The sequence below is a fragment of the Tachyglossus aculeatus genome, chromosome 7 (genome assembly GCF_015852505.1).
Source record: "Tachyglossus aculeatus isolate mTacAcu1 chromosome 7, mTacAcu1.pri, whole genome shotgun sequence".
NCBI lineage: Eukaryota > Metazoa > Chordata > Mammalia > Monotremata > Tachyglossidae > Tachyglossus > Tachyglossus aculeatus.
The window spans coordinates 10,110,661-10,135,003 of record NC_052072.1 but is presented as its reverse complement, the minus strand read 5'-3'; the positions used below and the strand labels follow the sequence as shown (position 1 = coordinate 10,135,003).

The 24,343-nt window shown below is 42.8% G+C and overlaps 1 protein-coding gene and 1 non-coding gene across 2 annotated transcripts in view; one reads left to right on the top strand and one right to left on the bottom strand.

Moving 5' to 3' along the window:
* Positions 1–24,343, bottom strand: part of PARD3B (par-3 family cell polarity regulator beta) — a 994,526-nt gene that overhangs the window by 740,517 nt on the left and 229,666 nt on the right. The window lies entirely within an intron of this gene.
* On the top strand, positions 14,458–14,595 carry LOC119931025. Its single transcript, XR_005451895.1, has one exon. It is a non-coding gene; the product is annotated as a small nucleolar RNA SNORA7 (small nucleolar RNA).

The following is a 24,343-nucleotide window of genomic DNA, read 5'->3' as shown; positions in this document are numbered from 1 at the left end:
ACTGAGTGCTCGGTATCTCTTTATATCTCTTTACCCAGAGTTTCTGCTTCTGCTAAGGGAAGAACTCCTAGGCTCCTCAAAAACTCATGTACAAACTGAAGCAGAACAGTGCTCAGCGCTTAGAACAGTGCTCTGCACATAGTAAGCGCTTAATAAATGCCATTATTATTATTATTATAAGCCACCTTCATATTGGTACTGGGGACTCAACAGGTAGATTCCTCCCCTCCCCACCAGCCCCCCACTATTAGACCATGGAGACAATGTAACAGTAAGGTTCCTCCCCAAATCAGATCCTGCCTTGGGGAAGCAGCATGGCTCAGTGGAAAGAGCACAGGCTTTGGAGTCAGAGGTCATGGGTTCGAATTCCGACTCCACCACAAGTCTGCTGTGTGACCTTGGGCAAGTCACTTAACTTCTCTGAGCCTCAGTTCCCTCATCTGTAAAAATGGGGATTAAGACTGTGAGCCCCACGTGGGACAACTTGATCACACTGTATCCCCCCAGCACTTAGAACAGTGCTTTGCACATAGTAAGCACTTAACAAATGCCATTATTATTATTATTATTATTATTGGGGAGCCAATTAGAAGAGGATAGCTCATAAAGCAATGCTTTAACAGGTGAAAAACAAAAAACAAAGGTCATCCAGAAGCTGTCGCTTGTTGTTGAGGTCTTACATTAGCAAGTTGCCAACCTTTCAGCTTCTTTTTCTTTTTTCCTCTGGTATTTGTTCATTCATTCATTCATTCAATCATATTTATTGATCACTTACTGTGTGCAGAGCACTGTACTAAGCACTTGGGAACTACAAGTAGGCAACATATAGAGACGGCCCCTACTCAACAATGGGCTCACAGTCTAGAAAGGGGAGACACACAACAAAACAAAACATGTAAAGAGGTGACAAAATCGTCAGAACAAATAGAATTAAAGCTATATAATAATGATGACATTTATTAAGCACTTACTATGTGCAAAGCACTGTTCTAAGCGCTGGGGAGGTTACAAGGTGATCAGGTTGTCCCATGGGGGGCTCACAGTCTTCACCCCTATTTTACAGATGAGGTAACTGAGGCCCAGAGAAGTCAAGTGATTTGCCCAAAGTCACACAGCTGACAATTGGCAGAGCGGGGATTTGAACCCATGACCTCTGACTCCAAAGCCTGGGCTCTTTCCACTGAGCCACCCCATTAACAAAATAAATAGAATAGTAAATATGTACAAGTACAATAAATAGAGTAATAAGTCTGTACAGATATTTATACGAGTGCTGTGGGGAGGGGAAGGAGGTAGGCGGGGGGGGGATGGGGAGGAGGAGAGGAACAAAGGGGCTCAGTTTGGGAAGGCCTCCTGGAGGAGGTGAGCTCTCGGTAGGGTTTTGAAGGGAGGCAGAGAGCTAGCTTGGCGGATGCGTGGAGGGAGGGCATTCCAGGCCAGGGGAAGGATGTGAGCCGGGGGTCGAAGTTGGGACAGGCGAGAACGGCGTATAGTGCTAAGCGTTTACTATGTGCCAGGCACTGTACTAAGGGCTGGGGTAGAGAGAAACAAATCAAGTTGGGCAAAGTCCATGTTCCACATGCACTCACAGTCTTAATTCCAGTTTATAAATGAAGTAACTGAGGCACAGAAAAACTAAGTGACTTGTTCAAGTTCACACCACAGACAGGTGATGGAGCCGGCATTAGAACCCAGGTCCTTCTGACTTCCAAGCCTGTGCTCTCTCCACTAGGCCACACTGCACCTACTTAGTAATGGTTTCCTTAGCAATCAAGAGTAGTCAGATAAAAATCTATACCTTTCGTTTTCAAAATATTCCTGAGAGGTAGAGAAGAGTTTGCAGTGTTTAACAGATGAGAAAACAGAAGCACCAGGACAATGAGTGCTAACAATTAAGGTCACATAGATTAGTGAGGATTCAGGCCTAGATCTGCAGTGCTTAGAACAGTGCTTGGCACACAATAAGCACTTAACAAATACCATCTTCATCAGGTCTCCTGATTCCCAATTCAGAGTTCTTCCCACTAAATTCCTGAGAGTTCTTCCTATTTATTTTTTCATCTTTCTTCTTAGTCTCTTCCTAAACAGTCAACACCTTTTTTACGGAGTAATTCCGGTCCTAAGCGCTTTTGCATTATTTGAATCACTAAAATCTGGGATGTAGTGCCAGTTTAAGAAGAGCCTTTCAACGTCAGAGCAAGAGTATAAGGAAGTCATTTTCAGGCTCTTCTACATATCATTATCTGAGTCATGAAATTTTAAAAAGTTTTATTAGGTGTACAATTTGGGTAATGATGGAATTACATTGCTAGAAGTAATATTAAAAAATCATTTAACTCAGGCTCCCTTCACATCCTACAGTCCACCACTCTGCCCACTTTCAAAACTCTCCTAAAACCACAACTCTTCCAAGAGGCCTTAGCAGACTAGGCCATTGATTTCCCCTATCTGCCCTTCCCTGTGCATCAACTACACACTTGGCTGTATACCCCTTAATCACTTCGATTCATTCATTTAATTGTACACATTGAGCACTTACTGTGTGCAGAGCACTGTACTAAGCACTTTGAAAGTACAACTCAGCAACAGATACAGTCCCTGCCCACAACTGGCTCACAGTCTAGATACTCACCTTAGGCCCACAGTCCTATCTTTTCTGCTATCGAGTCATCTCTTGTGTACATATTCTTATACTCAACTAGTTCCTCTATCCCTAATCTACTTTCATCTCTATCTCTCCCTTTAAATTGTAAATTCACTGTGGGCAAGTATCATGTCTTATTGTACTTTTCCAAGTGCTCTGCACACAGTAAGTGTTTGATAGATACCACTAATTGAGCATTTTCTTGAATTTTTCATTCATTTCTTGTCATACTTATTGAGCGCTTACTGTGTGCAGAGCACTGTACTAAGCGCTTGAGATGTACAGTTCAGCAACATAGACAAACCCTGCCTATAAAGGGTTACTGTGCTCCCAGGAAGATGAATGACTAAATTATTTAGGACAAATGGCTATCTACTCTTTATTTAGTGGCCTTCTGGGATGGAGATTCCTTAGCCTGCTTTTGCACCTGTTCAATCAATCAATATTTATTGAACACCTGTGTATAGAGCATCCTATTACATACTTAGGAGAGTACAACAGAATTAGGAGACATGATCCCTGCTTCTAGGAATGTAAAAATCCATCAAGGGAGACAGACACTAAAATAAATTACTGCCGGGAGGGAAAAAAAGATGATATACTTGTAAGCGCTCAAGCAATAGTGTGTGTTATTACCAGGAGTCTTCAGTCCTTAGGTTCATGGATTCTAATCCTGGCTCCACCACTTGTCTGCTGTGTGGCCTTGAGCAAGTCAGTTCACTTCTCTGGGCCTCCGTTACCTCATCTGGAAAATGGGGATCAGGACTGTGAGCCCCATGTGGGACAGGGACTGTGTCCAACCCAATTTGCTTGTATCCACCCCAGCACTTAGTACAGTGCTTGGAACAGAGTAAGCACTAAATAAATATCACAATTATTACTATTAATCATTATTATTACTATTGTTCTCCACTGGATCCTACAATCTCCATATTTTTCTCTCTTGTACCACAGATTTTGAGGCATCTTCCTCAATGCCTCCCAAGTCCCTGCATCCCTCTTGCTGCCACAACTCTAGAGCTGACCCAGGCATCTCCCTGAAGGCATAGAGGTCATCGGGGAATAGCCTACCACCCCCTTCTCCGGGCTGGCTGGGGGAAGCCCACGGACAAACAAATCCCAACAGGGACTCCTTGGGTCACATATCTCCCTAGTATCCAGAGCTTTCCCTTTCCTCCTTCCCTCCTCCGGCCCCTACAGTAGGCCGATATCAAGACCTGGGAACTCCACAGTACTTCACATATTCTTAAATAGATAGCAACTCAAATCAATTCTGGTTAAATACCTTTTCCTAATGTATCTTCCCATCCTGCACTCTCTGTACTTCCCTCTTCAGATCTTGGGGCTTACATTCTTCTCTCTTTCAGGGGCAAGACCCTTGCTCCTCCAAAGTCGTGACCGCTGGCTTCTAATAACAATAATTATGGTATTCGTTAAGCACTTACTTATCTAAGCTCAGGGGTGAATACAAGCAAATTCATTCATTCAATCATTCAATCATATTTATTGAGCACTTACTGTGTGCAAAGCACTGTACTAAGCGCTTGGGAAGTACAATTTGGCAACATATAGAGACGGTCCCTACCCAACAACGGATATCAGATTGGACACAGTCCCTGTCCTGCACGGGGCTCACAGTCTTACTCCCCATTTTACAGATGAGGTAACTGAGGTACCGAGAAGTGAAGTGACTTCCCCAAAGTCACACAGCAGACAAGTGGCAGTGGAGGGATTAGAACCCAGGACCTTCTGATTCCCAGGCCCATGCTCAGTCCACTAGGTCATGCTGATTCTCTCCGAGCCTTCCCTGTGCCCTGTGTCCATGCAGCGTTCACAGCAAAACTCTCCCCATGTCCCGCTCTCTTCTCTTCATCTTCAAGGTGGCTGAGGTTTTCCTTCTTTGCAAACTCTCTGCTTCGTTCGGCTCACATTTCAGGAAGAGGCACCCAGGAGTGATTCTCATGGCAACCTCTTCCCTCTCAAGTGCGGGGCCAAGCAGAATTGGTTGTCACATAGGGTAGGTCAAATATGTATTAAAACACTATGGAAAGTTAGGAACATTAAGGCTTTAGGTGTTGAAGACTGCTGAATAGGCTGCTGAGAAGCAGTGTGTCTCAATGGAAAGAGCATGGGCTTTGGGCCCTCGTCCCCCTCCCTCCATTCCCCCCGTCTTACCTCCTTCCCTTCCCCACAGCACCTGTATATATGTATATATGTTTGTACATATTTATTACTCTATTTATTTATTTATTTATTTGTTTGTTTTACTTGTACATATCTATTCTATTTATTTTATTTTGTTAACATGTTTGGTTTTGTTCTCTGTCTCCCCCTTCTAGACTGTGAGCCCACTGTTGGGTAGGGACTGTCTCTATATGTTGCCAACTTGTACTTCCCAAGTGCTCAGTACAGTGCTCTGCGCACAGTAAGCGCTCAATAAATACGATTGATTGATTGATTTGGAGTCAGAGGTCATGGGTTCAAGTCCCGGCTCGGCCAATTGTCAGCTGTGTGACTTCCAGCAAGTCACTTAACTTCTCTGTGCCTCAGTTACCTCATCTGTAAAATGGAGATTAAGACTGTGAGCTCCCTGTGGGACAACCTGATCATCTTGTAACCTCCCCAGCGCTTAGAACAGTGCTTTGCACATAGTAAGTGCTTAATAAATGTCATCATTATTATTATTATTATTATTATTAATAGGGAGAATATAAGCAGGAGTGAGTAGAAGTTACTTGATGAAGGCCTACTGCAGAAGATGGGATTTCAACGGGGCTCTGCATATAGGCATAGGTGTAGTCTGTAGAATTTAAAGGGGATGAGGGGGTGTCCCAAGAAGGGGTGGATTGGGTGAGTAAGAAGTCAGAGGTGGAGGGGATGAGAAAGAGGCCCCATGCATAGGAGAGTTAGAGAAGGATGACGATTGCAAGGGAGAGCGTAGAGGGAGAAGAGAGTGTGTACTTAGGGAGGAAGCTGACTGACTGCCTTCAAACCAAAGCTGCTTGATTCATTCATTCATTCATTCAATCGTATTTATTGAGCACTTACTGTGTGCAGAGCACTGTACTAAGCGCATGGGAAGTACAAGTTGGCAACATATAGAGACGGTCCCTACCCAACAGTGGGCTCACGGTCTAGAAGATGTAGAGGATCTACATCTTGATGTAGAGAGGAATGGAAAACCAGTTGAGGCTTATGAGGAGTGGAGAAACGTGTGCAAAACAATGTTTTAGAAAAATGATCTGGGCAGCAGAATGAAGTGAGGACTGGAAATGGGAGAGGGTTGAGGCAGGGCAGTCAGACAAAATAATAATAATAATTGTATTTTGTTAAGCGCTTACTATGTGTCAAGCGCTGTTCTAAGCACTGAGATACAAGCTAGTGTGGCTGGACACAGTCCCTGTCCCACATAGGGCTCATTCATTCATTCATTCATTCATTCATTCATTCATTCATTCAATCGTATTTATTCATTCATTCAATCATATTTATTGAGCGCTTACTGTGTGCAGAGCACTGTACTAAGCGCTTGGGAAGTACAAGTTGTTAACACATAGAGACGGTCCCTATCCAACAATGGGCTCACAGTCTAGAAGGGGGAGACAGACACCAAAACAAAACATATTAACAAAATGAAATAGAATAGTGAATATGTAGAAGTAAAATAAACCGAGTAATAAACATGTACAAACAGATATACAGGTGCTGTGGGGAGGGGACGGAGGTAAGGTGGGGGTGATGGGGAGGGGGAGGAGGGGAAAAGGAAGGAGGGGGCTCAGTCTGGGAAGGCCTCCAGGAGGAGGTGAGCTCTCAGAAGGGCTTTGAAGGGAGGAAGAGAGCTAGCTTGGCAGATGTGCGGATGGAGGGCATTCCAGGCCAGGGGGAGGACGTGGACCAGGGGTCGACGGCGGGACAGGTGAGAACGAGGCACAGTGAGGAGGTTAGCGGCAGAGGAACGGAGGGTGCGGGCTGGGCTGGAGAAGGAGAGAAGGGAGGTGAGGTAGGAAGGGGAGAGGTGATGGAGAGCCTTGAAGCCGAGAGCTCAGAGGGTCGCGTAGAACTAAGGGTTCAGTCTTAATCCCCATTTTCCAGATAACTGAGGCACAGAGTACTTAAGTGACATACCTAAGGTCACACAGCAGACAAATGGTGGAGCCGCGATTAGAACCCAGGTCCTTCTGACTCCCAGGCATGTTCTCTCTCTACTAGGCCATGCTGCTTCGGTGAGGAGGCTGAGGCAGTAGTAAAGCTAGGATACGACATATGCCTGGACCAGTATGGTGGTGGTTTGGATGGAGAAGAAGGGGAGGATCCTGCAAATGCTGAGGATGAAAAACTGGCAGAATTTGGTTACTCGCTAAAGTGGGACAGGGAGGAGCCAAAGGAGGCGTGCAGGCCTCAGAAATTAGGAGGAAGTAATGGGAAAGTTCCAGTAGGTTAGCATTCTGATGGTCAAAGATTCTTATGTCTAATCAAATTGTCTACTACTGCAATTTAAACCAATTCCTCTTGTTCAGGCCTCAGTAAATCTTGAGAACTGGTTAATATCCCCTCTATAGACTGAAGCTAACAGACAATGCAAATAATCTTAATTTAGATTTTAAAGTGCCATTCTTCAAAAAGCTGTAATCCTTAAGGAAGCTTCCTTCGACAACAGAAAAAACTCAAACTAAGAAAACCCATGTATCATTTTGCTGCTAAGGTCAAAAGACTTGTTTCAAATGTTGGCTTTAAACAATGGGTAACAATAATAGTGTTACATGTTATCTGAATTGTTTTCTAGGTTTTCAAGGGACACATTAGTCCAATGAAGCAAGTCCTCAGAGCTGATTATTAAATTAGTTCATTGGATGCTTTAAAACATATAAATGGCTTAAATTATGGATCTGGAAGGGATGTTCCCAGGTAGGCCTGCACATCCAGTCAGAGAGTCATACATTCTAGGCTTTAAAATCCCAGATCAGCCCTAGATGTTTTTAATACCATAATTGCACAATTCTTCCTCATCCTGTAACCATGGAGTTGGTTTTCCTTCTTAAATGCATTACTCTTCTATTTAGTTTATTAAACTTTATCCTATTTATTTTTGCCTATTTTTCTAATCTGCTAAAATCACTTTGGGGTCTAATCCTGCTTCCTAAGGTGCTGATCACCCAATTAAACCTGATGCGAGTGGCAAACCTAATGAACAAACTCTTCAATATACTGCCCCATGTACTGGCAAAAATATTGAATAAGACGGGGCCAATGACCAAGGCCTGGGAAAAAAGAATTTAACTCGGTACCCACTGATGGTGTGACTGGTAACTGCTTTGAGTACTGCCCTCTGATGAGTTATGCAACACATTAACAGTAGCATAAATTAAATATTTCCTCTAAATTTGCCCCAGATTTATTCCACTTATAGTTACTGCACTCCATAATGACTGTTACAATTTTCTAGGAGTTTCTTGGAACATATTTCATTTTTTACACCCGGTTTTGCCAGAAGGGGTGTAATCACTATCTATTTGGGTTAGAAGACTTTAAGACAATTAGGGACAGTTGATCTGATAACACATACTGGTTTGGATTTAGCATAACACAAAGGAACAGTTTGTGCACAAGAGAACACTGTCTGACACACTAAGTTGTGACGTTTTCTTAGCACAGAGATTTTGCAAGCAGGCTACCCTCATGTTGATGGGAAACTTGGGAGACTATAACTACATGCTGAATTACTTCCATTATGCAATTTTTACTTCAACTGCTCAAATTGCTTAACATAAATGGTTGCATAATGTGCAGGTCTGTGAAAATATAAATCTAGGGTTATAGCTTTCCTTAATTCATGTAAAGTACACAAATTCCTTGAAAAGGATGCAATTAAGCTGAGTTTCAACATGCATAATTTACCAAAAAACCTCAAATCACCCCAAACCTGATAAATTATTATAAATAACATTAAACTGGTCTGACGTTTTCCTGAAAATTCACACTGAAGTACAATACAATTTGTTACTCGCAATTTCTATATACCCATTTTCATACCAGGTTTTAAGTACCTGAAAAGTGTGCCCTGTTACACTAAAAAAAGACATAAAGTTTTTCCTTTATTTTATCATTATATGACATAGCAACAGAATATTTACACTGTATTCACTTTGAAATTTTTATGTTCCTTCCACTCTATAAACTCATCTCTAGACTGTAAGCACCTTGTGGGAAGGGAACGTACCTACCAAGTCTGTAGGTACCAAAACAACAGTGCTCTGCCTACAGTAAGCTCTCAGTAAATACCATTAATTGGTCGTAAAATTAGTTATTCCATGCCACCTTGGACTCCAAAAATGGACTAGCTAGAATTATTTCCAACCATGCTGCTTCAATAGCAATACTGATGGCATTTGTTAAGCACTTACTACGTGCAAAGCACTGTTCTAAGTGCTGTGGGGGATACAAGATGATCATGTTGTCCCATGTGGGGCTCACAGTCTTAATCCCCATTTTACAGATGAGGTAACTGAGGCTCAGAGAAGTTAAGGGACTTGCCCAAGGTCACACAGCAGACAAGTGGCAGAGCTGGGATTAGAATCCATGACTTCTGACTCCAAAGCCCGTACTCTATCCACTGAGCAATACTGCTTCTAGAACTGAGCTAAAAAAAACTGCTTAGAACAATGCTTGGCACATAGTAAGCACCCCAACAAATACCATCATTATTATCGGAATCCCCCTCATTCTTTAAATGACATTCTATGTTTTCTTAAGAAATAAAATCTTTTGTTCATATACCCTTTTATACAATTCATTTGACCAACCTATAGGTAGAAAGGTGATCCATACTAAAGAGTCATTTTCACTGGAGTTATCATTCATGTTAGAGGTCAAAACTTTCTCTAGTTTTGTAACACTTGGTAGGCATATAAAGACACGATTCAGATCTGATTCACATCTAAATCAGGTGACCCTACAACAAAATTCTTAATTGGTGACTGTTTTGTAATGAGAGTAACAGTAACTTGTTTACTGCAGTGTTGCAAATGGCCCTTCAAAGTAGAACATTAAAATCTACTCAGTGAGTTTTTTTTTTTTGAACACTGATTAAAACATTTTGTGCAAGGCAGTCAAGTTATTCAATGCAGGAATGCCATATACTTTGCAAGACTCACTGCGGGACTTGGCAGAAAATAAATCATCTAGCTCTAAAATCTGCTGTGGTTGCTGTCTTCATTATAGAGACCTCGCAAGCAGCATACAAAACCATCTATAATGTTTACAACCCCTAGAAGCCTGCACTATTAAACATCAATACAATCTGTGTTCATATCATCTCCATACTAATCAGATCGATTACTACTGATATAGTGTCTTGTCACACCACTGTCATGCTAATCCAACAAATGGAACTGCAGAGAGAAGAATCAGATATGCGGTTATTTAATAACATGCTGTGAAAAAGCCACTCTGTAGTTGCATCAGAAGAATGTACTGAGCAAGCGGCAAGTCCAGAGGTGCTTTAAGTGGTGTTTTGGCAATTTTGTCAGCGTTCATAAAAAAAAAATGAATATCATTCAGTTTGGTTTGGTGCTAAAAGAGTAACTTAAAAGGAAAATGAGGCTTTTGCTATGACTTCTTTAACTTGGAAGAGGTAATTAATTATGCAACCCAGAATCCTAGGCTACTTTAGCTGTGACATGGAATTAGGGCAGTCTTAACTCTTTCTCTTTTTCTTATGCACAAAGTGTCAGTCAAATAAAAAAAACAACAGCCACATCAAGACTTCCAATCTGCAAAATAGCAAATATATTTGTTTTGTCGGCAATAAAATATTCCACCTCATAAAACAGAATGGCAAAAGACCTCTAATTTTACTATAGTTTACAAGTAATAAGGAAAAAGTCACTCAATCAATCGTATTCTTTGATGACTTACTTGTGCAGAGCACAATACTAAGCACTTGGGAGAGTACAATACAACAGACACATTGCCTGCCCACAATGAGTTTACAATCCCAGTTAAACCTTTACATATTTCATTGATTAATCACTGTTATTTGGTTGAGTAGTTCCTGTGGTCATAGCACAGTATTAGGCAACTGGGAGAGTACAAGAGATGTAGTAGACATCCCTGCCCACAAGCAGTTTACAATCTAGCATAATCAATCATTTCCTATTTGTTGCCTTTACGACATCCAAACAGCCACCTAGTTGACCAATAAATGTTCTTGTTTTGAAAGTCTACAATTTGTTTTTAGGGTTTTGATCATTTCTTTAGAAGGTGCAGATAATGTCTTTAGAAAGCTGGATTAGCAATTGCTAAAGAAATCTTTAAAGCAAAGCCGTGAAAGCTAGATCCACTAGAATAGAGAAGGCTAAACCACTTTGAATATAATTTTCCAGGAAACACTGAGATGGAGGTAATGAACTCATTAATTCTATTATTTGCAAAATTTAGGCAGTTTCATCAAAAAAATCCACAAATTGTATTTTGGAAAATGGCATGAAACAGCATTTCAAATTTCCATGTAAATAACCAACATAAATAAGAACTTCAGTTTCAGTGGTATTCGGTTTATAGTTTTCAAACAAAGCCAGACCCAGAAGGAACAGGACTCAACAACCCAAAGAGTTTTAAATTCAAATAGAAATACAGCATTCCTTCAGACTAGAGAATTTTGCTTAAGACAGAAACACCACACTGTGGATTCCAATGCTCTGTTAAAATAATTACTGTGATATAACCCAGTTTCATGTCAACTGAACAGCAGAACTTACTCTAACTAGCCAAAGGAAAGAATAAGCCCTATTCAGTTGCTTATGCATGGCTAGGTGGAAATCATCATCATCAATCGTATTTATTGAGCGCTTACTGTGTGCAGAGCACTGTACTAAGTGCTTGGGAGGTACAAATTGGCAACATATAGAGACAGTCCCTACCCAACAGTGGGCTTACAGTCTAAAAGGGGGAGACAGAGAACAAAACCAAACATACTAACAAAATAAAATAAATAGAATAGATATGTAAAAGTAAAATAAATAAATAAATAAATAGAGTAATAAATATGTACAAACATATATACATATATACAGGTGCTGTGGGGAAGGGAAGGAGGTAAGATGGGGGGGATGGAGAGGGGGATGAGGGGAAGAGGAAGGAAGGGGCTCAGTCTGGGAAGGCCTCCTGGAGGAGGTGAGCTCTCAGTAGGGCCTTGAAGGGAGGAAGAGAGCTAGCTTGGCAGATGTTGGGAGGGAGGGCATTCCAGGCCAGGAGGATGACATGGGCCGGGGGTTGATGGCGGGACAGGCGAGAATGAGGTACGGTGAGGAGATTAGCGGCGGAGGAGCGGAGGGTGCGGGCTGGGCTGTAGAAGGAGAGAAGGGAAGTGAGGTAGGAGGGGGCGAGGTGATGGACAGCCTTGAAGCCCAGGGTGAGGAGATTCTGCCTGATGCGCAGATTGATTGGTAGCCACTGGAGATTATTGAGGAGGGGAGTAATATGCCCCGAGCATTTCTGGACAAAGATAATCCGGGCAGCAGCATGAAGTATGGATTGAAGTGGAGAGAGACACGATGATGGGAGATCAGAGAGAAGGCTGATGCAGTAGTCCAGATGGGATAGGATGAGAGCTTGAATGAGCAGGGTAGCGGTATGGATGGAGAGGAAAGGGCGGATCTTGGCAATGCTGCGGAGCTGAGACCGGCAGGTTTTGGTGACGGCTTGGATGTGAGGGGTGAATGAGAGAGCGGAGTCGAGGATGACACCAAGGTTGCGGGCTTGTGAGACGGGAAGGATGGTAGTGCCGTCAACAGAGATGGGAAAGTCAGGGAGAGGGCAAGGTTTGGGAGGGAAGACAAGGAGTTCAGTCTTTGACATGTTGAGCTTTAGGTGGCGGGCAGACATCCAGATGGAGATGTCCTGAAGGCAGGAGGAGATGCGAGCCTGGAGAGAGGGGGAGAGAGCAGGGGCAGAGATGTAGATCTGGGTGTCATCAGCATAGAGATGATAGTTGAAGCCGTGGGAGCGAATGAGGTCATCAGGGAGTGCGTGTAGATTGAGAACAGAAGGGGACCAAGCACTGAACCTTGGGGAACCCCCACAGTAAGAGGATGGGAGGGGGAGGAGGAGCCTGCAAAAGAGACTGAGAATGAACGACCGGAGAGATAAGAGGAGAACCAGGAGAGGATGGAGTCTGTGAAGCCAAGGTCAGATAGCGTGTTGAGGAGAAGGGGGTGGGCCACAGTGTCGAAGGCAGCTGAGAGGTCGAGGAGGATTAGGACAGAGAATGAGCCGTTGGATGAACATCCAACAAGCCGATGGAAATGAACAATTCATTTACTATTTAGTGGGATTTTCAACTGAACAGGTAACAATAATGATAATTGTGGTATTTGTTAAGCACTTACTATATGCCAGGCACTAAACTAAGTGCTGGGGTGGATACAAACAAATTATCTGCTTGACTCTCCCTCCTGTAGCCATGCCTGGTAGAGAACTGGAAACTCTTCAGGTGCAACCCTGAGAGGGGGGCTGGTTTTAGGGGTCAGCTAAGTAGTGAGTTGCCTCAAGTTGTCAACTGGTAGAAGCAAGCTTTTCAGCAACTCCACACCTCAATCAATCAATCAATGGCATTTATTGAACGCTTACAGTGTGGTAAGGCGCTGTAACAATAATGATGGCATTTGTTAAACGGTTACTATGTGCGAAGCACTGTTCTAAGCATTGGGGGGATACAAGGTGATCAGGTTGTCCCACGTGGGGCTCACAGTCTTAATCCCCATTTTACAGATGTGGTAACTTGGACTCAGAGAAGTTAAGTGACTTGCCCAAGGTCACATAGCAGACATGAGGAGGAGCCGGGATTAGAACCCATGACCTCTGACTCCCAAGCCCATGCTCTTTCCACTAAGGCACACTGCTGCTCTATAATAATAATAATAATAATGGCGGCATTTATTAAGCGCTTACTATGTGCAAAGCACTGTTCTAAGCGCTGGGGAAGTTGCAAGGCAATCAGGTTGTCCCACGGGGGGCTCACAGTCTTAATCCTCATTTTACAGATGAGGGAACTAAGGCCCAGAGAAGTGAAGTGACTTGCCCAAAGTCACACAGTTGATAATTGGCAGAGCCTGGATTTGAACCCATGACCTCTTACTCCAAAGCCCGGGCTCTTTTCCACTGAGCCACGCTGCTTCTCTAGGCCATGCTCTGCACACAGTAAGCGCTCAATAAATATGATTGAATGAATGAATACTAGGCGCTTGGGCCAGAACAATACAGTTAGAGTCATTATACATGTTCACTGCCCAAATGGAGCTCGTACTCTAATAGGGGAGACAGGTTAAAATCAATTACTGATGGGGGAAATAGGAGAGCACAGAAATATGTACCCAAGGGCTGTGGGGCTGGGGGTGGGATGAACGAGCAGCAGAGACTGCTGGGTGAGAAGCAGCACGGTCCAGTGGATAGCACATGGGCCTGTAAATCAGGAGGACCTGGGTTCTAATTCCAGCTCCTCCACCTGTCTGCTGTGTGACATTGCACAGCTTCACTTCACAGCTCTGTGCCTCAGTTACCTCATCTGTAAAATGGGGATGACGATTGTGAGCCGACTGTGGGGCATGGACTGTGTTCAACCTGATTATCTTGTACCTAGCCCAGCACTTAGAGCAATGACTGACACATAGTATGTATTTAAAAAATACCATAAAAATTTGAAAAAAGTCCAGGAGGACATAGAGCTGGAGGGAATCTTCCTGTCTTTTATCTCCATTCCAATAGCACTGGGCACTTGTATCTACCCCAGTGCTTAGAACAGTGTTTGACACATAACATCCCTCTCAGGGTAGCACCTGGAGAGTTTCCAATACTCTACCAGCCTCAGCTACGGGAGGGAGAGTCAAGCAGAGGCCTACCCATTCCATTCCTAGTTTGGCCAGTGGCTAGGGAGTGCAAGGCAATCTGCTACAAGTCAAAACTCCCCTGGGCTGGGCAGCAGCGGCATGGGAGAGAGTGAAGGGCAGAGACTCAAGTTGACTGAGCAATAGTCAACTTGTAGTCATAGTCAATGAGCAATAGTCAATGGTAACCACTTTGGTATTTTTACCAAGAAAACTCTGTGAATACGCTACCAGAACAATTGCAGTTGGAGGTGGGACATTCTGGGAGAGATATGTTCATGGTGTCGCTATGGGTCGGAGCCGACTCAACAATATAACACAAGACAAAGCCCTTAACAAATATATTAACAATAATAACACCAACAAGAAGTCTGGGTTAGCTGTTTTAATTGCATTTATAGAAGATGACTAAGTGATTTGATTGCCCAGTAAATTGTAAGATCTTTGCAGAAAGTGATTCTGTACTCTTCTAAGCAGTACGCACTGAGCTCCACAAAGACTAAACCCTCGATAAATGCTATTGATTGACAATCACATTTTGAAAAGTATGTACTTACAGGCAAAGACATTCATTCTTAGAATATAAAGCTATTCCAATTGGATCTAAAGCATGTGACAAACTCAAAATAATAGTTTACCCATACTAGTATATGAAGTGCAAGTCTTCAGGAAAAAGAATTGAAAAGAAAATGGATTAGCCAAGACGCAGTTCACATGCCTATTCTTTGTCTTGTCATTCATAAGTACAAGTTTCCCTCTGCCTTGCAAATAAGATGTGCAAAACTTGTTTTCAGTGGGGTATGCTCCCTTTTGTCAAGATGTATGGAATTTGGTTCAACAATATAAATAGCCTAACCCTAAAATAATATGTGCTCAATTATCTGTGGCTTATTTTTGCTAACAAAATATAATAAAATATTAATTTAAGATGCCAACAGATGTACTTTAATAAACACAAACTCTCCGGCACACTTCCACTAAAATAACTGCAGGACTCTGGCTCTACTCCTAGGTAATGATTGCATGAATTAGCCAGAGCTTCTATAGGGTTATGCCATTTTTTTTTTTTTTAATAGTTGGACCAGATATCTTGCCCATGGGAAAGTCATTTATGTGCCGCTTCCACATCCACTGTATGTTTCTGGGAGCTAGGCAAGGCCTTTACAGTCTTCATTATATTTCCAAACTTTGGAATGCACTGCATAGAGAACTAGCCAAGAGACAGGGTTGTAGAACAGCTGGCAACAGTAATGCATAAAACAACACTAAGGGATGTAAAAATCTCTCAACCTTCTTTCTGAAGGATACCACCAACAATCTTCTATTTTCTCTCCTGGAAATCAAGCACATTTTAAACAGCAAGAAATAACACTGAGGAAAAGTACACCTAGAAGGGGGTAATTTTATAGAGAAACCAGAACTTTAGAAGAAAATGGCTTGGGAAAAATAAAGATCCACGTCCTTCCTTTAAGTAAGAACTACCAATCTAAATCTAGAAGAATATTTATATTGTACCTGAGGAAAAAAAATAAGAGTATCACATCAGCCCCAACATTTTCTTTTCAAAACAAGGAGGAGCTAAAATATCACACTTAAACCTATCAGTAAGGTATTTCCTCTACAATGTATATGTCCACTTGAATATGCAGAGTCCCTGGCAGTGGATTTTTGGTGGAAAACCTAATTTAAATTTAATTTTAATCTGGAAATGGTAAACTGGTATAATTGACTCTAACTCTATCCACGCTCTGTAAACCAGGCTAGTTACTGTTCAGCAGCAGCAGCAAGCAGCGATACCTCCTTCCCTTCCCCACAGCACCTGTATATATGTATATATGTTTGTACATATTTATTACTCTATTTATTTATTTATTTTGCTTGTACATATCTATTCTATTTATTTTATTTTGTTAGTGTGTTTGGTTTTGTTCTCTGTCTCCCCCCTCTAGACTGTGAGCCCACTGTTGGGTAGGGACTGTCTCTATATGTTGCCAACTTGTACTTCCCAAGCGCTTAGTACAGTGCTCTGCACACAGTAAGCGCTCAATAAATATGATTGACTGATTGATTGATAGTAGTAGCCATAGTAGTAATACTACGATGTGACAGTGTGGCCTAGCGGAAAGAGCACGGGCTTGGGAGTCAGAGGGCCTGGGTTCTAATCCTGTCTCCACTACTTGTCTGCTGTGTGGCCTTGGGCAAGTCACTTCACTTCTCTGTACCTCAGTTTTCTCATCTGTAAAATGGGGATGAAGACTTTGTGGGACAAGGGCTGTACCTACCCGATTAGCTTTTCTATTCCTGTTGTTAATACAGTGTCTGGTACATAGTAAGTACTTAACAAATACCACAATTAGTAGTAGTAGTAGTAGTAGTAGTAGTAGTAGTAGTAGTAGTAGTAGAAGTAGTAGTAGTAGCAGTAGCAGTAGCAGTATTGAGTGTCAACTGGGAATAAAGCATTGTACTAAAAGCTCGGGTAGTTCAAAACAAGAAAGTGGAAAGTCCCTTTCCCATAGGGAGCTCACCCTCTAGTAGGGGAGAAAGACATAAAAATATTTTCAAACAAAATAATCAACAGAAGTAATCAGTTCCACAACTGAAAACCATATATACAAAAGTGCTCCTGATGGGTATATGGAAGTGCATAGTGCTGGAGATGGCTGACGGTTTTCTAAAACAGGGGATGAGACCATGTGTAAGCTCAATGTGGTCAGGGAATGTGCCAACTGTAATTTTGCACCCGCCCCAAGCACTTGGTACAGAGAAACAGTATGATGTGGATAGCCCATGGGCCTGGGAGTTGGAAGATCTTGGGTACTAATCCCAGCTCCACCATTTGTCTGCTGTGGACCTCGGGCAAGTCACTTAACTTCTCTGTGGCCTCAGTTACCTCATCTGTAAAAGTGGGGATTAAGAGTGAGCCCCTTGTGGGTATGGGACTGTGTCCAACCTGGTTAATTTGTATCTACCCCAGCACTTAGACCAGTGCTTGGCACACAATAAGTGCTTAAAAAGTACCATAATTATTAATTGTTATTATTAGTGTTATGCCCAGAGTAAGTGCTCAATAAATACCATTGAGCAATTGATTAAAGACGGGACGAGTTAGTTGAGAATCTTGAACCCAAAAGGATAATGGTCACTGACTAAACAAACAAGGTGACCATCGCACCCCTGCAATTGATTCTTTAAAGGCCAGTTATTATAACCTCTAAAGCTTTGATGGATGTTCAGGGCATTAATAATATAAAATAGCATCATCATTATTGAGAGTCTACTACGTGCAGAGCATATACCAGGAAATTGGCAGGATTTAGAAGATGAATAAGATTGCTTCCCTAGAGCAACATACAATCTAAGGGGGGAAGGAACGGGCTCATACGTTAATGAAAATACAATAGTTCAAAATGCATCAGGGTAGACATAAATAATTGTCCCAAATGGAGAAATTAATCAACAACAAATAAACAGGTGTGCGGAGCTTAACGTGCTTACCGTAGTGCACAGCAAAAAAGGTCATTATGTCTCTGAACTCTGATGGGCTTAGGAATTGGCAGCACTAGTAAGGTGGGGAAATTTATTTGGGGAATACCTTCTAGAGGAGGTTGGCTTTTCGAATACCGAAAAGGACAGGAGAGATGCAGCTTGGAGAAGATGAAGGGGAAAGACAAGACAAATGGCAGCTAAGATCGAAGGATGGTTAGGAGCATTGCTTGGGAAAGGTAAAAAAAAAAAAATCTCCATTGTAGTAAGAGGAGGAAGAAGGAGGTAAAGAGAGATAGTTATCAGAACATTTTGAAATTAACATGCAGATACATTTTATTTCTTTTAGGCATCATTGAGAAGACAGTAGTAATTTCTGAGGAAGCAAGCAATATGTTCCAACTGTCAATTTTTGAAATTGATTTGCCATACTACAGCACTGTTCTGTCTTAACATTTAATCAATGGTATTCATTCATTCAGTCATATTTATTGAGCACTTACAGTGTGCACAGCACTGTACTAAGCACTTGGAAAGTACAATTCAGCAAGAAATAGAGAAAATCCCTACCCAACAACAGGCTCACAGTCTAGAAGGGGGGAGACAGACATCAAAACAAGTAAATAGGCATCAATAACATCAATATAAACAAATATAATTATAGATATAAACACATCATTAATAAAATAAATAGAATAAACATACCAAGTGTAGAGCACTGTACAAAGTACTTGGGAGAGTACCACGGAAGTAAATGATATAATCCTGGCCCTAAGGAATTTACAGTCTAACAGAGAGATTGGCAAAGGGAGATTGGCACAGGGAAACCTAACATTGAGAGAAAAAGAGAATAAAGAGAAGGATATGTGAATAAATTAAATCTTAAAAGTAGAGCATATACATTGATTTATTCATTGGAGTTACTAAATGCTGTAGTGATATTTATCATTTATTTATTTTGCTTATAGTATTTGTTAAGAGCTTACTATATGCCAAGCACTGTTCTAAGCAATGGGATAGACAAAAGTGAATCACGTTGAACAAAGTCCTTGTCCACATCAATCAATCAATCAATCAATCGTATTTATTGAGCGCTTACTATGTGCAGAGCACTGTACTAAGCGCTTGGGAAGTACAAATTGGCATCACATAGAGACAGTCCCTACCCAACAGTGGGCTCACAGTCTAAAAGGGGGAGACAGAGAACAGAACCAAACATACCAACAAAATAAAATAAGTAGGATAGAAATGTACAAGTAAAATAAATAAATAAATAAATAAATAGAGTAATAAATATGTACAACCATATATACATATATACAGGTGCTGTGGGGAAGGAAAGGAGGTAAGACGGGGGGATGGAGAGGGGGACGAGGGGGAGAGGAAAGAAGGGGCTCAGTCTGGGAAGGCCTCCTGGAGGAGGTGAGCTCTCAGCAGGGCCTTGAAGGGAGGAAGAGAGCTAGCTTGGCGGATGGGCAGAGGGAGGGCATTCCAGGCCCGGGGGATGACGTGGGCCGGGGGGTCGATGGCGGGACAGGCGAGAACGAGGTACAGTGAGGAGATTAGCGGTGGAGGAGCGGAGGTTGCGGGCTGGGCAGTAGAAGGAGAGAAGGGAGGTGAGGTAGGAGGGGGCGAGGTGATGGACAGCCTTGAAGCCCAGGGTGAGGAGTTTCTGCCTGATGCGCAGATTGATTGGTAGCCACTGGAGATTTTTGAGGAGGGGAGTAATATGTCCAGAGCGTTTCTGGACAAAGATAATCCGGGCAGCAGCATGAAGTATGGATTGAAGTGGAGAGAGACACGAGGATGGGAGATCAGAGAGAAGGCTAGTGCAGTAGTCCAGACGGGATAGGATGATAGCTTGAATTAGCAGGGTAGCGGTTTGGATGGAGAGGAAAGGGCGGATCTTGGCAATGTTGCGGAGCTGAGACCGGCAGGTTTTGGTGACGGCTTGGATGTGAGGGGTGAATGAGAGAGCGGAGTCGAGGATGACACCAAGGTTGCGGGCTTGTGAGACGGGAAGGATGGTAGTGCCGTCAACAGAGATGGGAAAGTCAGGGAGAGGACAAGGTTTGGGAGGGAAGACAAGGAGCTCAGTCTTCGACATGTTGAGCTTTAGGTGGCAGGCGGACATCCAGATGGAGATGTCCTGAAGGCAGGAGGAGATGCGAGCCTGGAGGGAGGGGGAGAGAGCAGGGGCAGAGATGTAGATCTGGGTGTCATCAGCGTAGATGATGACATACGGCTAACAGTGTAAATAGGAGTGAGAAGAAGTTATGAATCCCCATTTTACAGTTGAAGGAACTGAGGCCCATAGATGGTAAGTGACTTGCCCAAGGTCACACCCCATGGGAGAAGAGGAACAGCTTGGCTAGTAGAAAGAGCACGAGCCTAGAAGTTAAAGGATGTGGGATCTGAACCTGGCTCTGCCACTTGCCTCATATGTGACCCTGGGCAAGCCACTCAATCCTGGAAGCCAGAAGGTCATGGATTCTAATCCTGCCACTGCCACTTGTCTGCTGTGTGACCTTGGGCAAGTCACTTCACTTCTCTGGGCCTTATCTGTAAAATGGGGATTGAGACTGTGAGCCCCATGTGGGACAAGGGACTGAATCCAACCTGATTTGCTTGTACCCACTCCAGTGCTTAGTACAGTGTTTGGCACATAGTGAGTGATTAACAAATACAATAATAGTAATAATAATAATAATAAGCTGGGCTTCAGTATCCTCAACAGTAAAATGGGGAACTGTTCTCCCTTCCCCTTAGTCTATGAACCCCATGTGGGACAAGGGCTCCGTCTGACCTGATTACCTTCTGTCTACCCCAGCGGTTAGTACAGTGCTTGGCACTTTGTAAGTGTTTAACAAGTACCACATGTCATTACCATTACTACTGTTATTAATAAAATTAATCAGGGAATGACTTCTGGTGGAGGTGTGATTTGAGGAGGACTTTGACAATAGGGAGATTTGCAGGTGTGGCTAATTTCTGTGACTTTCAGACAGTGGGGAAGGCATGAGGAAAATGCCCAGGGAAGAAGAGCTGAGAACAAGGGATTAGAATAAGTTTCTCATGGGAGGCTGGTAGCACACGGACTCAGGGAACAGCCCGTGAAGAGGTAATTAAAGCAGAGAGAGCTGGCAGAGATTCTGAAGTCAGTGGCCAGACATTTTTTCTTGATGCAGCTGAAAATGTGTAGCTTTTTGAAGAGGGGAGACATGGAATAGAAGAATTGTTTTAAGAAGATGACCCCAAATGTAGAGTGTAGGAGAATCTGAAGAAAGGAGAGTTGAAGTCGGTAGCAGTGAGATCAGTGGGGAGGCTGAAACAATATTTAATAGGGAAGTGATGAGTTTGCAGGAATTACAGGGGTCATTAAGAAGCAGCATGGTTTAGGGGAAAGAACAGGGGCTTGGGAGTCAGGGGTCGTGGGTTCTAATCCTGTCTGTGCCACTTGTCAGCTGTGTGACTTTGGACAAGTCATTTAACTTCTCTCTGCCTTAGTTACCCGATCTGTAAAATGGGAAATAAGACTGTGAGCCCCACGTGGGACAACCTGAATGCCTTGTATCTACCCCAGTGTTTAGAACAATGCTTGGCACATAATAAGCGCATAACACATACCATCATTATTATTGTAGAGGAAGAGTGTGTTGGCTACCCTGACACTCACCCTCATGGTCATTGTTCATAAATATTCACAGACCTACCAGCCACATAACTTGGAGTCTCTGAGTCTTTTGACAACCTTAATTTTCCCCCAAAATTACCCATTATAGATTTTTCATACATAAATTCCTCCAACCCCTTCTTCAACCTACTGTTATTTTGTGCCTACAAACTTATTCTAACAATAGATTCCATATGTTAATCCTGGAATGAGGAAAGCATTTCCTTATCAAACCACCATCTTAAAGCTACTGCAATAGGCATCCCCTCACTCTGTGATAGCGGGATTTGGGGACCAAAATTTCTTTGTTCATCATGTTCATTACCACCGAGTAAACTTCAACCATGGCTCCTCCCAGGGTTCATCTCACCATACTGAACAATCTAACCTCTTCAGTCTTCATTCATATAACAGCAGCTCCATCCCCTTGAATTTCTGGGTTGCCATTCCAACTATTATACCCTTCCCAAATGCAAAGACCACAAGCCTTTCAAAACCTGGCTCAATTGCCATTAGCCACTCAAATTTCCTTTTCTAACTCATATTCCAGTCCCCTAGATCTATAGAAACCTGCACGCTGTCTGTGGAGACTCATTTTCTAGGGTTCCTTCTCCCAAATTAAGCAATTAGTCAATCAACATTATTTATTAAGTGCTTACTGTGTGCTGAGCACTGTATTAAGCACTTGAGAGAGAACAATTCAGTTGATGGAGAGGTTACCTGTCCACAAGGAGCTCACATTTTAGAAGGGGAGGCAGAGATTACTATAAATTAGAGAAGCAGCGTGGTTTAGTGGTAAGAGCACGGGCTTGGGAGTCAGAGGTTGTGGGTTCTAATCCTGACTCTGCCACTTATCAGCTGTGTGGCTTTGGGCAAGTCACTTTACTTCTCTGTGCCTCAGTTACCTCATCTGTAAAATGGGGATTACGACTGTGAGCCCCACGTGGGACAACCTGATTACCTGTAACCCCAGCAGTTTAGAAAAGTGCTTTGCATATAGTAAGCGCTTAACAAATACCATTATTATTTATTATAATTATAAATTAAAGATAGGGGAAATGGCAGAATGTGAGGATATAAAGGTACTTATTAAGCGCTTACTATGTGCCAAGCAATGTACTAGGCACTGGAGTAGAAACAAGTTAATTAGGTTGGACACAGTCTCTATCCCACATTGGGCTCACACTGTTAATCCCCATTTTTTACAGATGAGGTAACTGAGGCACAGAGAAGTCAAGTGACTTACCCAAGGTCACAGAGCAGACAAGTGGCAGAGCAGGGTTTAGAACCCATGACCTTCTGACTTCCAAGCGTATGCTCTATCCAATACCTCATACTGTTTCCGTCTGTGCATAAGTGCAGTGGGTGGGGTGAAAAACAATTTCTGAAGGAGCACAGATCCAAATGCAAAGGAGGTGCAAAAGCGAGGGCAAATTGGAGAAATGAGGGCTTTGTCAGAGAAGGCCCCTTGGAGAAATGTGATTTAACTTGGGCTTTGAGGGTGGGGAGAGAGGTGGCCTGTCAGATGTGAGGGGGGGAATGAGTTCAAGGCCAGAGAGAATATTTGAGCAAGGTGTTTATGACAAGATAGACAAGACTGTGGTACAGGGGCAGCTGGTCTATTAAAGTGGCTGTAAAACCATCCCAATGCTGTACAAAAGCTCCTACTGAGAGCTCACCTCCTCCAGGAGGCCATCCCAGGCTGAGCTCCCTCCTTTCTCTCCCCCCCGCTCTACCTCCTTCCCCTCCCCACAGCACCTGTATATATGTTTGTACAGATTTATTACTCTATTCATTTTACTTGTACATATTTACTATTCTATTTATTTTGTTAATATGTTTTGTTTTGTTGTCTGTCTCCCCCTTCTAGACTGTGAGCCCGCTGTTGGGTAGGGACTGTATCTATATGTTGCCAACTTGTACTTCCCAAGCGCTTAGTACGGTGCTTTGCACACAGTAAGCACTCAGTAAATACGATTGATTGAATGAATGAATGAATGAAAGGGATAGGGAAATCATAATCTTCTTAATCATCTCCTGCTAATGCAAATTCTTTCTTAAATACCTTAAGTAAAGGGCCCATCAGCTGCAGTTCATCCAACTCGAGTGTGCAGGTAGAGTTTCTGAGGAGGGCCAAATCTATTCTTTTGAATCATTGTGCAGAAACACCAAGTGTGTTCCTTGCAAGGAATACTCTCCAAACCCTCAAGGACACAACATACCTCAAGACAGAACACCCAAAGGACATAACCAGAAATAGATAAATACGACTGATCCATTGAAATAGGTTTCCACACGGTTGTCACCACGAAGGAGCCCCAATAAAACATCCTTCAGAGTTATCTTTACAGCAATTGGTTATTTTTACTCTTTGAAGCTGTTTCATCTAGCACGTTTACAGATATTTATTGTTTTTGCTCCCTGAAGCTAATCAATCCACATGGAACCTTGGGCACCTTCAGGATTCCTTTACCCCCACCAGCTGCTGGCCGGGATTAGAACCCAGATCTTCCCAGGCCCATACTCTACCTGCTAGGCCGTGCTTCTTCTCTGTACGACTTAATCACTTGATATTCACCCCACTCCAAGTCCTACAGCACTTTAAAACAAATCCTCATACTCTGCCTTCTCCCCTTATGTGTAAATTCACTGAAATGTCTGTCT